The sequence below is a fragment of the Phalangium opilio genome, unplaced genomic scaffold, assembly GCF_054372755.1.
Source record: "Phalangium opilio isolate 3A_F unplaced genomic scaffold, DU_Popi_V2 ptg000009l_1, whole genome shotgun sequence".
NCBI lineage: Eukaryota > Metazoa > Arthropoda > Arachnida > Opiliones > Phalangiidae > Phalangium > Phalangium opilio.
Genome location: NW_028324146.1, coordinates 3,746,543 through 3,758,302, shown reverse-complemented (window position 1 = coordinate 3,758,302; position 11,760 = coordinate 3,746,543). Strand labels below are relative to the sequence as shown.

The 11,760-nt window shown below is 35.7% G+C and overlaps 1 long non-coding RNA gene across 2 annotated transcripts; it reads left to right on the top strand.

The window, feature by feature from the left end:
- The first annotated feature begins 7,319 nt into the window (after positions 1 to 7,319).
- Positions 7,320 to 8,362, top strand: LOC149713394 (uncharacterized). Of its 2 annotated transcripts, none has more exons than XR_016370987.1 (2): positions 7,320 to 7,366; positions 7,452 to 8,362. It is a non-coding gene; the product is annotated as an uncharacterized LOC149713394 (long non-coding RNA). The 2 variants fall into 2 exon arrangements; XR_016370988.1 differs by having other exon boundaries at positions 7,447 to 8,362.
- The last annotated feature ends 3,398 nt before the right edge of the window (positions 8,363 to 11,760 follow it).

The following is an 11,760-nucleotide window of genomic DNA, read 5'->3' as shown; positions in this document are numbered from 1 at the left end:
AGACCCAAGATAACTTATGAAGAGCAAACAAAATGTGCTTCGTAAATCAGAGAGTCCGATGTAGTTTATATCTGTTCCATCTTCTTCATCCTTCATGTCTTGCATCGCCATGGGAAACACTAATTCGTCTTTCCACTTTTGCAGGCATCCACTTTCAGATAAACCTATAATGCTATCACGCGCAATATTGTTATCATACATTTTTAAACTATAATCACAAATGTGCAATGTATTAGCGAAAGGTACAACAGAGCCAATACATAGAAAGACGCATAAAACCCAGTTTGTAATACCATCAGCTTGCGTATCAGTAACTCTTTTATTGGTATTTGGATCTTATCAAAGGTACATAGGAAAACACAAAGTGTCTAACAGGCAGCTCTTTTAGTGACATCCGTTTGGAGCGGCTCAAACATTATATATTAAAAAAAACTCTTCCAACCCCCTTGCCTATTCACTCACTACGAAAATCGTACTACTATGCTGGATACAAAACAAATAAACAATACTCGTCTTTTGTACCCTGGAGCGCCGCGACACTGATACCTTAGCTTTTCGTTTTACCGCTTGGAATCGCGAGCCTGATTTTCCCATCAATGAACAATCTGATTCAAAACGAATCGCGCTCAAAAAAGGTAAAAATCATGTCTGGCGCTAAAAAATGTCTGCTAAAATGGCTGTTAGGCTGCACTTAGCGTTTTTTTCCTATGTATTCACCAATGAACTTACACCCAGTTAAACGATCCTTGACAAGTAAAATTCCTTCGAAATCCAATTGCTGTGTTCAAAGTCATAAGAGGTTCGTTTACTGCACGAACCTTAGATGGTGGGTATCCTCGTTTTAGTAGTCTAAGACCAAGTCGAAGTCGAGATTCTACCATCGTAATTCGTTTTTCGTAGATTTCAGCGAAGTCAGTTGCTCTATATGTTCTAATCTCACTTGCTCGACGAAATAGATCTCCGTAAGGCGTGGGAGGCTGTGTGAATTCAAATCAATGCATTCACCGGCAGAAACTTCAAATATGAGCACATCTACCATTTTTGCAATATACTCTTCTATAGCAGTGTTTCCCAGAATGAAAAATTTCATGTTTCCCAATCTTAGAACTGAGGCTAAATCGTCCAGGGTATTTAAATTATCTTTCGTTGGAACACTAGTGGAGGCTTTGAGGGCATTTCCATAGAAAATATTTAAGATTGTGCAAGTCATGAGCCATAAAAGTATCACAAACGAAGCTGGTGATTTTATATTGTTCACGTTAACATCTGCAATTATTAAAAATAAAACAGGTAGAATTTGACGGGAAAAATCGGTGCTGTGCTACAACAGTTACTGTCACAAATTTGGCTTTAGAAGAATTCAATAGATCATTTCTAAAGGTCGGGCCTAAAAAGTCTCATGTTTGACCACGTGACGGAACATCCATTGTATGTGGATCCAAAAACGAAAGATATGGCTTCAAAAATAAAGGACTTTGGTGGACTGGTAATTTTGAAGCACCATCTAACGTCTTGGCTGTCTACATACCGGATGTTCCGTCAAATCCATCAACCAGACGAAACTGCGACATCCCTTTGAAAAATGGGTCTGTAGTCTTTAAACTTAGTTGAGTATTGAATTATTTAAGGTAATTAAAATACCTTGTTTCGCAGCAATGCCAAAGACGATCTTAAAACTGCGAAATTTAAACGCTGACTTATGACGAAAGGAAAAGTACACGAACAAAAGAATTAGAACCAGAATGGCACAAGTCAGTTCTACTATCCAGACCTAAAATATTTATTAAAAATTTAGTATAAGCAGTTTCTGAGCTATTTTATACTTACATTAACTTCAAATGGGCTCAAGTATAAGACTGCTGACCTAGTCGCGTTTTCAACACCGACGAAGAAGTTTAACGTGTCGTGGATGTATGGGACACTGAAATCAATAACAGTTCTTCTTCCCCGAGTCACGGAAAGTGACGAAAGTGCAAAATCGGCTTTCTATAAGAGTGATTTGTATTAATTTGTACAGATTCGGTTTTTATAATATTTTAGGACAATAACTAACTCCGGAAGATAGATGTCCGACAACTCCAGTCCAAGATTTATTTGGTAACATTTTTCCATACTGTCCAAACTCAGTCTCGTGAATTTCATATCTTTGAAAATATTAATATTTTGTGTAAAACCGCTGTTTAATAACAGAACATTTTCTAAATTGGACTGCAATAGCTATCGTTTGCTTTATATGTTAAGACAGAAAATTTGGTATGTGCACCCACAGACGATACGTAGGGCTTCCTTTTTTAAGTCATATCAGAAGTGAGATGAGACCAGAAGTACTGAGCTAACCAAATTCTTCACTCGGCGAAAGTGAATATTCTTGATAACACACGAACGGTTTTCCCTCTGGTAGCGGTTTCTCAATTTTCCCTCCAAAACGTGAGACGCTCGTGGCGGTAGACGGCCGAACTAGATTCCAGCACCCGCGTCCGTGTTCCGCGGCTTTAGGTTGAGGGGAAGGGGGTAGGAAATATTTTTGGAACTCGACCAATTTTTTTCTCTCTAGTTTTAGCGCGTGGGAAGCGGCATAAAATCCTCAAATTTGTTCACTAGTGCCAGGATCTACTATCAATGCTAGAGCCCTTCACTTCTAGTCTCATCTCACTTCTGGTCATATCTATCGCTTTGCCTATCCAGAAAACATGGTGGTCAAGCTTCAGACTATTGAAAACGTTCTATTGGCAGAAATATCTCACGTAAAGTTAAGTGTTCTGGCAAGGCTGTTTAAAAGGTTTGCTTCCAGTCCTTTCAGGATTGGTTGGCCACTAGGAAATCGTTTAACAACTTGAAGCAAAACATTCTAATATGAAATAAAATTTCATTATAAATAAAGGAAAAACACGTTTCTTAAAAACCTGAGATTGACCTGCATGAAAGTTAATTTCAGCCTTAGTCCAGAACAAGTATAGTCATTCATTATGGACTCTGTAAAAGCATTTAAATCTATAAAATAAATTATTTTCATACAAAAATAACGGGTGCACGTTTCTTCAATCAACTGATTTAGAAGAAGTCATAAATCGTTAATCGAAAGGTTTGTTCCGAAATAATTCCATTCTATTCGCTCCTTAAGTCTGTCATTAGATTTCTAAACACGAGTTAATCTTTAAACCAGTTAATCGTTTAAACCACTGTTAAAACCAATTTAGTAACCTATTCTAAAATTCTGAGAGAAGAACAAGAGCATATCGAGAAAAATAAATGAAACCCGCGACTCCAGAATTAATAATTTCATGAATAAACACACATACCAAAGTGCAAAAATAACTGGATTATGTATATTTATTAAAGTAAACAATTGTTAATTTAGTGCCGGGAAGACACGAAACTGGAAATGAAGCTAACCTCGCTTTCATTTCGCTATTTAACCAGCAGCTTTTGTGAAATCATCTAATAAAATTTTAACAAAGTATAGAGAAAAAAACCGTACATTACCTGCATAGAAGTTAATTTAAGCCTTTGTTTAGGACAACAAAATTATTAAAGTACCGGCAGTTGCAAATGCATAGTTTACGATAGTACAGTACATATTCCTACCAACCCACGACTGTTATAGTCCTTTGTCTCTACTGTATCTCGTCAAAAAACAGGTGAGGCATAAAAGAATCATTTTTATTGAGGGTCTGTACCATATGGTAAACAAATACATTCCTCCCACACTTTAATGAGAGAATTATTCTCAAGAGAACCTTGGAAACAACTTTGTCAATAAAACGTTCTTCCAGAATCACCGAAAAAGTAACTTACATTTGTGGATCAATTCCTCTATACACGCTAATTTATGATCTATATTATTTATTCAAGTGCTTCGTGGGCTTTGATACATAATAAACATGCAGTCAGCCAAAAAATATAATATAATAAAATAAAAAAAATCAACAAAATTGCAAAATATTACAATTAATTTAAACCATAGAATTTGTTCAAGTCAATAATATGACCTTTGGCCTAGAGACAATATTGATGTGGATTTAAAACAAAAACAGAAGTAGGATGAGAACTGGAAGTTAAGGGTAGCATTTTCAATAGACCCCATGGCACTAGTGAACAAACTTCGGTACTTTAGAAGGCTTCCGTCGTGCGTAGTTCTGAGTGAAAAAATTTGAAGAGTTCCGGTTGGGCCCTAAAAGTTTTATCTCTGCCTCCCCTGCGGCGGAACCTACCTACCTAGGGTTCGAAAATTACGGTAATTTTGGAAATGGTAAATTACGCCGTAATTTACCGCGTAAAACGAAATTCAAAAATTAAATTATGTTGATCGTTTATAAGCTAAATAATGAAAAATGTCACTTGAACACAGCTATTATTTTTAAAGCATAGTATCGTACATTATTAAAACACCGAGTTTCGTTGTTTGCAGCTCCAAATACTTTTGAACAGCAACATCCACTTGCTTCTTCTTAACAATTTTGCGAATTATTGCTATTTCACGATTTTAGAACAAAATTCTAGAGAAGGGCCGAAACCAGTTTAAACTGATACCGATATATCGGTTTAGTCAAATTTCGGTACCGATATTGGTATTGGCCCATCTCTAGAAATTTCTAACAACTACAGCTTTCCAGCTGACGTAAACGAACTCGACAACAAGAATAGACGAGAAAATCAAATTTCATTTCCTTAATCAAATTTTTCCCACGCTTGCCGTTCGACCTTTTATGACTTAATCATGTCTCATGGGAGGAAATGTGTGCTTGCACGGGTAGAGCAAAATATGGAGCTTTTAGACCGTTTTCCAAGTGAAAGAAATGAAAATTCGGTGGTAAATTACCATCGTGGTAATTTACCAGCGTAAATTACCACGGTAATTACCAGGGTAATTACAGTTTTCGTAATTTACCCGAGAAAATCGTAAATTACAGTTACCGTGGTAAATTACCGTGTAAATTACCATGGTAATTTACCGATTTAGAACCCTATACCTACCCCTCCCTCGTTTAGTTTGGCTATATTCTGCTTAGAGCGTCTATTTTTCCGGAAAGAAAATTCAGAAACCACTAGCAGGGGTCAACAGTCTACGTCTTTCCAGTATATTTATTTATGGCGAGTGAGAAATTAGGTTTCCTCCGAACTTCTAGTCCTCTTCCTACTTCTGGATCTCGCTGCTATGAAGTAATTACTATTATGCTTTTCTAGATACAGCCCTGCACTGCCCGGATGTTTTAATAGAGTTGAAACAGGGAATAAATGAGGAGATAACTTTATACTTTAAGTGCAGTTTGGTTGATTGTTAAAAAATTCCATAAAATTTCTACGGTTACTACGATAATAGCTAGGAATATCCCGTAAAAGTACGCATAGGCTATAATTTTAAAGTCTCTAAGGTCAATGTTCTTGATTTCCGTGATTGGAACTCTCCAACGGATCTTAGACATGATGTAGTTATTCTCGTTGTAAATGAAATTTGCCCATTGAGTTTCGCATAAGTCCATAAAAAGCAGAGTTAACCTCTGCCTTAAATCGAACATTATGCCGTTTATAACAATAATTTGCATAAAAGCGTTTGTAATATTTGAGAAAAATGGTTAAGCCTTTTTTAGAGTACTGAACTATAGTTCAGTTGGATATTATACAGGGTGGCTTCGGTATTTGTGGCCAATAGCTTCTATGGGATAGTATTATTCCACTGAAAATAGTATGTTTCCTACCATATTGTGCTGCAGGATTGATAACGTGAATAATAGATATGTAATGCAATAGACTGCTGTAATCGAAATAATGTTTAACGTATTGCCTACAGTTTAAAGGGAGGGTGAAGTAGAAAATCTAGTGATTTTTTATCGATTTTTCTACTAATTATAAGACCAGTCTGCATAGTCAAACATCCAGGAAATACTTCCGAATGATTTTAAAATTCAAATTAGGTTCAGATTTTAAGGATAATTTTAAAGAAGGTCCTCCGGCCAATCGCGTAACGTCCTGCCTTTTTATTAACAAAATTCTCGTGGCATGTTACGTGTTGAATGAAATTTATCACGAGATTTGATAAAATTCGCGCGCGACGTGATAATCATGGCGCGAGACATGGAGCGTGCCACGAGAAATTTGGTTAATAAAAAGGCAAGGCATTACGCGATTGGTCGGAGGACCTTCTTTAAAATTATCCTTAAAATCTTAACCTAATTTGAATTTTAAAATCATTCGGAAGTATTTCCTGAATGTTTGACTATGCAGACTGGTCTTATAATTAGTAGAAAAATCGATAAAAAATCACTTGATTTTCTACTTCACCCTCCCTTTAAACTGTAGGCAATACGTTAAACATTATTTCGATTACAGCAGTCTATTGCATTACATATCTATTATTCACGTTATCAATCCTGCAACACAATATGGTAGGAAACATACTATTTTCAGTGGAATAATACTATCCCATAGAAGCTATTGGCCACAAATAACGAAGCCACCCTGTATGACAGCACTCAATTTTATTACGCGTTCTATAGTTACCTGGACATTTATTAGTTGTAACATTACTTATTGCTTTAACTAAACTGAAAATATGGTTTTCAGACACAGGGCAAACTACTTTCTAATGAACTTGTTTATCCTCATGATCCAGAAAGCTTAGTATAATCTATTTTTCCTTGTTAGACAGAACATTACGTATTAATACGGCCGAGATTGCCGTAATTTATCACGAGTGCTTGAGCAAAATTACAGATTGTACACAGAAAAAAGTGTGTTAATGATTTGAACACATTTTTGTGTTCAAAAATCAGATTTTGGTTTCTTGATATGTTTAAGTGATGAAAAAGTGTAATTTATTGAACACTTCGCTTAATTTTGGCGTTCAACTTCTAATTTTTGTTTCTATTTGGAAAAATTGTAACAGTTGAACACAAAATCTTAACACTTTCACAATGAACGCATTAAAAATTTAGGAACAGCGAACGCGATCATTTGTTTTCATGTTCTGTAAACCTTGTAGTTGAAGGCGTACTTCGTCGAAGCTTATTCGATATATACTCTGTTCCAGCTTTGGTTCTCAGCACACTCTAAGCTAGATCTCTATGTAACGTAGCTTTGTGCGTGCTGACGACTAAAGCTGGAACAGAGTATACACCGAATAAGGTCCCGTCGGAGATAGGAAGTTGCTTATCATATAGCGTGAAAACCTATTTCCTCACGCGCATTCTTTATATCCATGGTTTTTCTTTGTCGCCCAGGAATGAATTTAAACTTGAAGTAATTATACAATTCAATGATTCAGTGGCGTCGCTAGGCCTTTTTTTCGGGGGGGGGGGGTAAAGCCCCCTATTTCCCCCCCCCCCCCCAAATTTCAAACTTAGACCCCTCTAAAATAATCACCAGACTGGTAAGCATATTTTTAAATAATAAATATTTGGAATGCGAATTTAATTTAACTATACGCCTTGAAAACGTTTCTTGGCAAAGCGCAGACGATGAGACGAACTCTCTGACAAAGCATTTTTGCAATTGCATTTACTTATGTTTGGGAAATTTTAATATTCCCTAAAATTCGTCTGCAACCTTTACTGCTGCTAATGTGCTAATAAGAAAACCGATCCCGAAAGTAACAGCACATAAGTTTTGGGCAGGATTTTTAAGCCTTGGCCCTTCAGAATATTAAAGGTGTAATCCTTTTTGTGGGTAAGTTTTAAGTAACTATTACAAGACAAAAATATATTTCAATACTTAATAGTCCTTTTACTAGCAAAATAACTTAAACCTCAGTACAGTAATACCTATTAATTATTAATTACAAGTAAGAAATTCTCGTACATATCTCTCTTGGACTCTAGAATGAGAGAGGTACAGTCGCCGCAATTAAAACCTTTTTTTCTCGCGACGTCTTGTTTCAACAGTAAGCCGCAAATCTTTATTAAAACAACAATATACGATAAGTTTTTTTATCAATTGTATCAGATCAATAATTTGCGGCTTATTGTTGAAACAAGACGTCGCGAGAGAGAAAGTTTTTAATTGCGGCGACTGTACTTAACATGTTCGTACACTCTAAGAAAGGGAAGTGTAATTTAAGAAAACACTTTTTTTACACCTTAAAAACACCCAAAGAGAGTTTTATTACCTTGAGTTTTTGTGGGGCCAATTTAAGGTGTAAATTCGGTGTAAAATAAAACTTTTTAAAACCGTTTTGAAATTAAAAATGGAAAATTATAGTACTGCGGGTTTCTTAAATAAGGTCTTTCATTTTCATTAATGTTTTAATATTAAAGTCAATACAAACAGTAAAAAATTATTGAAAAACTTGATTGTTAAGCATTTTTTAAAGATGATATTCATGAAAGAATATATTTTTATCCTTTAAATAAAATTAACAAAGAAATTCGTAATCAGAGGGTATTGTACTTTTGTAAAACACTGCTAAACGTGTTAGGCGACACTCTGAAACGTGTTAGGTGACACTCTTAAAAGCGTCATGCGACACTCTTGCAGTGGGGTCGCTAAGTCTTTTTGGGGGCTTTAGCGCCCCTAAAATTTCAAAGTTAGCCCCCTTAAAATAATCCGTAAATTCTACTAAAAAATTGCTCGTATCCCCTAAAATTTTGTAGCAATATAGTGTAAAAAATTATTATGATAATTTCGTTCAGTTTCATCTTTGTAGAGATGAATTTCAATATCAAACAGTAGTGGGGACTAAAAGCAAACGGAAACTGAACTTATAAAAGACGAGTGAAATTCTTTCATCCACAATTGTCTCATAGTCACTAACTGATCGGTTCCGTACTCTTTATTAATAAAAGTTTGTAAATCTTTAATATACGAATAATAAACTTAAACCCCCCACCCCCCCCCCCCCAAATTTCAAACCCTAGCAACGCTACTGCACTCTTGAAAGTGTTAAGCGATACTCTTAAAAGTATTGTGCGACACAAAAAAACGAGACTATGTTAGTAGGGCGACTACAGACGCCAACTTTTGTGACATGTCTTATCTTTATTTTGAGAATCATTAGAGTAGAAAATGAAATTTTTTTTTAAATATTGTAGAGTAGATTAGGTCAAACGCGTTTCTGGTGCTCGAAAAATTCTTAGTGAAAAGAGATTATTAAATTTAACAAGAACGTTTATATCTACTGCTTGGATATTATGGCCTCCAAAACCAACTTAATACCCGATGAAATTATAGTAATTAAAAACTTTCTGCCTTTTTCAGAGGCTATTAAGTCGGTAAAAATTACCAACTTTTATGCAGTTTCACACTGAATGCTAGAACTAGCATTCAGGGCCGGATTAAGCAATTTTGCACCGGGGGCCGCCCCCTTTAGTCGAAAAAAACAGAACAGCAAATGTCCCTAAGAGGGAATAGTTTAACTCTATGCGCCCCCAACAAGACTTGCGCCCGGGGGCCAGTGCCCCCTCGCCCCCCTCTTAATCCGGCCCTGCAAGCATTGCTTAAAGCGGTATAGTTCTGCATGTAAGAACTTTCCTCTTAATTTAACTCAAAGTGGAACCTTGCTGTGAATATACCACTGATTGCTAATAAACCACCCACTCTTTAAGGTGTTATGAGACACTCTGAAAGGTGATATGCGACACTTTGAAAGGTGTTATGCGACACTCTGAAAGGTGTTATGCGACACTCTGAAAGGTGCTATGCCGCACCCTTTAAAGAATTGCACAACACTCATGTGAGAGTAAAAATTAAGTTTTAGTTCGATATAAGAGTTAAAAAGGTGTTAAACTGCACCTCTGTTGCACCATTTTATAGCACCAATTGCTCCATAAGTGTTATTAAACCCTTTCAGGGGTGTAAATGAACACCTGTAATGATGTCAAATTTGGCCCCAAACTACTTTTAAAGGTGTTAAAACGCGCCCCATTTTCTTAGAGTGTATGCTTAACACGTAAAAGACGTTCAAAACCGAAACAAAAATCGTCTTGAACACATTAGAAAGTGAACATATTTTCACTTGAACATGTGCTCATTTTTGAACATGTATAGTAGAAAGAGTCGCATGAAGGTGTTCAGGGATTGTGTTCAGCTCCTGAACACATTTTCTACATAATTAACATGTTCAGAGGCAGAACACTTAAATAAAAACACGTTCAAAATCAAACACAAAATGGCTTGAATGCATTAGAAAAAAGAACAGATTTCTATTTGAACATGTTCTCATTTTTGAACATGTATAGGAGAGTGTTGCATGAAGATGTTCAGGGATTGTGTTCAATTTCCTAACACATTTTTTTCTGTGTACAAAAGAAGTTGATCTTGTAGCATAATTCCCCTATATGGCAAACTTTTCAAGGTATTTGTAGATTAAATCCTTTGATTTGTCTCTTGATATAAATTTTGGAATGTTGAAGAAATGGAAAAACAGTTCATATTATTCGTAATGAGCATAAAAATTCCACACTATTTCCAGCGTTTTGGCCATTATAGAGAGAAACACCCCGTATATGTATAAATAGATTGCACTTTGGAATTCGCTGAGAGTTATTCCATTTGTTTCCGTGATAGGCACTCGCCACTGTATATGGGACATGATATGATGATTTTCGTTGTATATGTAATATGCCCATTGCGTTTCGAATAAATCCATCACACTAAATGTTAAAAAAAAATTGTAAAATCGATATAAATATTAACAAATTCAATTGGTATAGATCGTTAGAAGATTATCATTATATCGCCAAATCAAATGTTAATTTTAAAAAGATAATGAAATTTCCAATCAACCAGTTTAATTAAAGCATAGCGCGGCTCCCGTGGATCCCCTACAAGTTGACTTTCCTTACGAACACCAGTTTTGGCTTGCCGAAGCTAGAGGCATTTGTGGGCGGGATTTATACGTGCGTGTATAAATCCCGCCCACTATAGCTTTTGCCAAGCTAATGAGCCAGGAGCCGCGCTATGCTTTAAATAGATTTTGAGTAATAAATGAACATCAAAATTATTAAGATAACTTCCACCAAAAATTTTACGTTAAATTTGTATAATTTTTCACAATGTTTTAAAAATTTATGAGTTAATCGCAACGTTCAATCTTAAAAAGCATCTCTTCTAATTTTATCTAGGGACCACCAACAAATCACAGCACGAGGCTCTTAAAAATGTTAAAAGCGCGCATTGCCAGCTGAAAGATCACGTGGTGTCAATATTTCTAATTGGCTGAAGGTCCCAGTGGTAGATTTCTATTTATAAATTAGTGTTTGACTTAGAATATCAAATTTTGAAACTTAGAACCTCTTGATAAAGTTTTCTAAATGACTTTCTGTTTTAGCATAAATCGGTTAAAAATGGTTTTATAGCCATTTCATCGTCTCCCTATGATCAAAAATGTATCTCTAATCAAATTTCTAAAATTTGTATCTGGAGGTCTCGTCTAGCCGCTCTTAAAAGGGAAGACACTTGTTTTCTCGTAACCATCCTTCTTGAGCTAGCTTGGATATCGCGGTTTTAAAACTTACCATCGATCAAATTTTTGAATTATCTTTGCACAATTGCACGATTTCAAGGCGTAGGCAAATACCATATAATTTTCGGAAACTGGTCTAGATTGGTAAAACTCGACTTTGTCGTAGGAGTCCTTGTAAAATTGGCCGGCAAATAAATACAGTAGATGATAAGAATAGAAAAAAAAGTCATCATCTTTTATGTTTTCCAATAATTCGGTATCAAATAAATCTGCCTTTGAGAAATATGCGTCCTCGGTCATTTTGCTTTGGACGAATCGAAAATCTTTATTAACTGGCGCCATAGTGGATATTAGTCTCTCTTCAA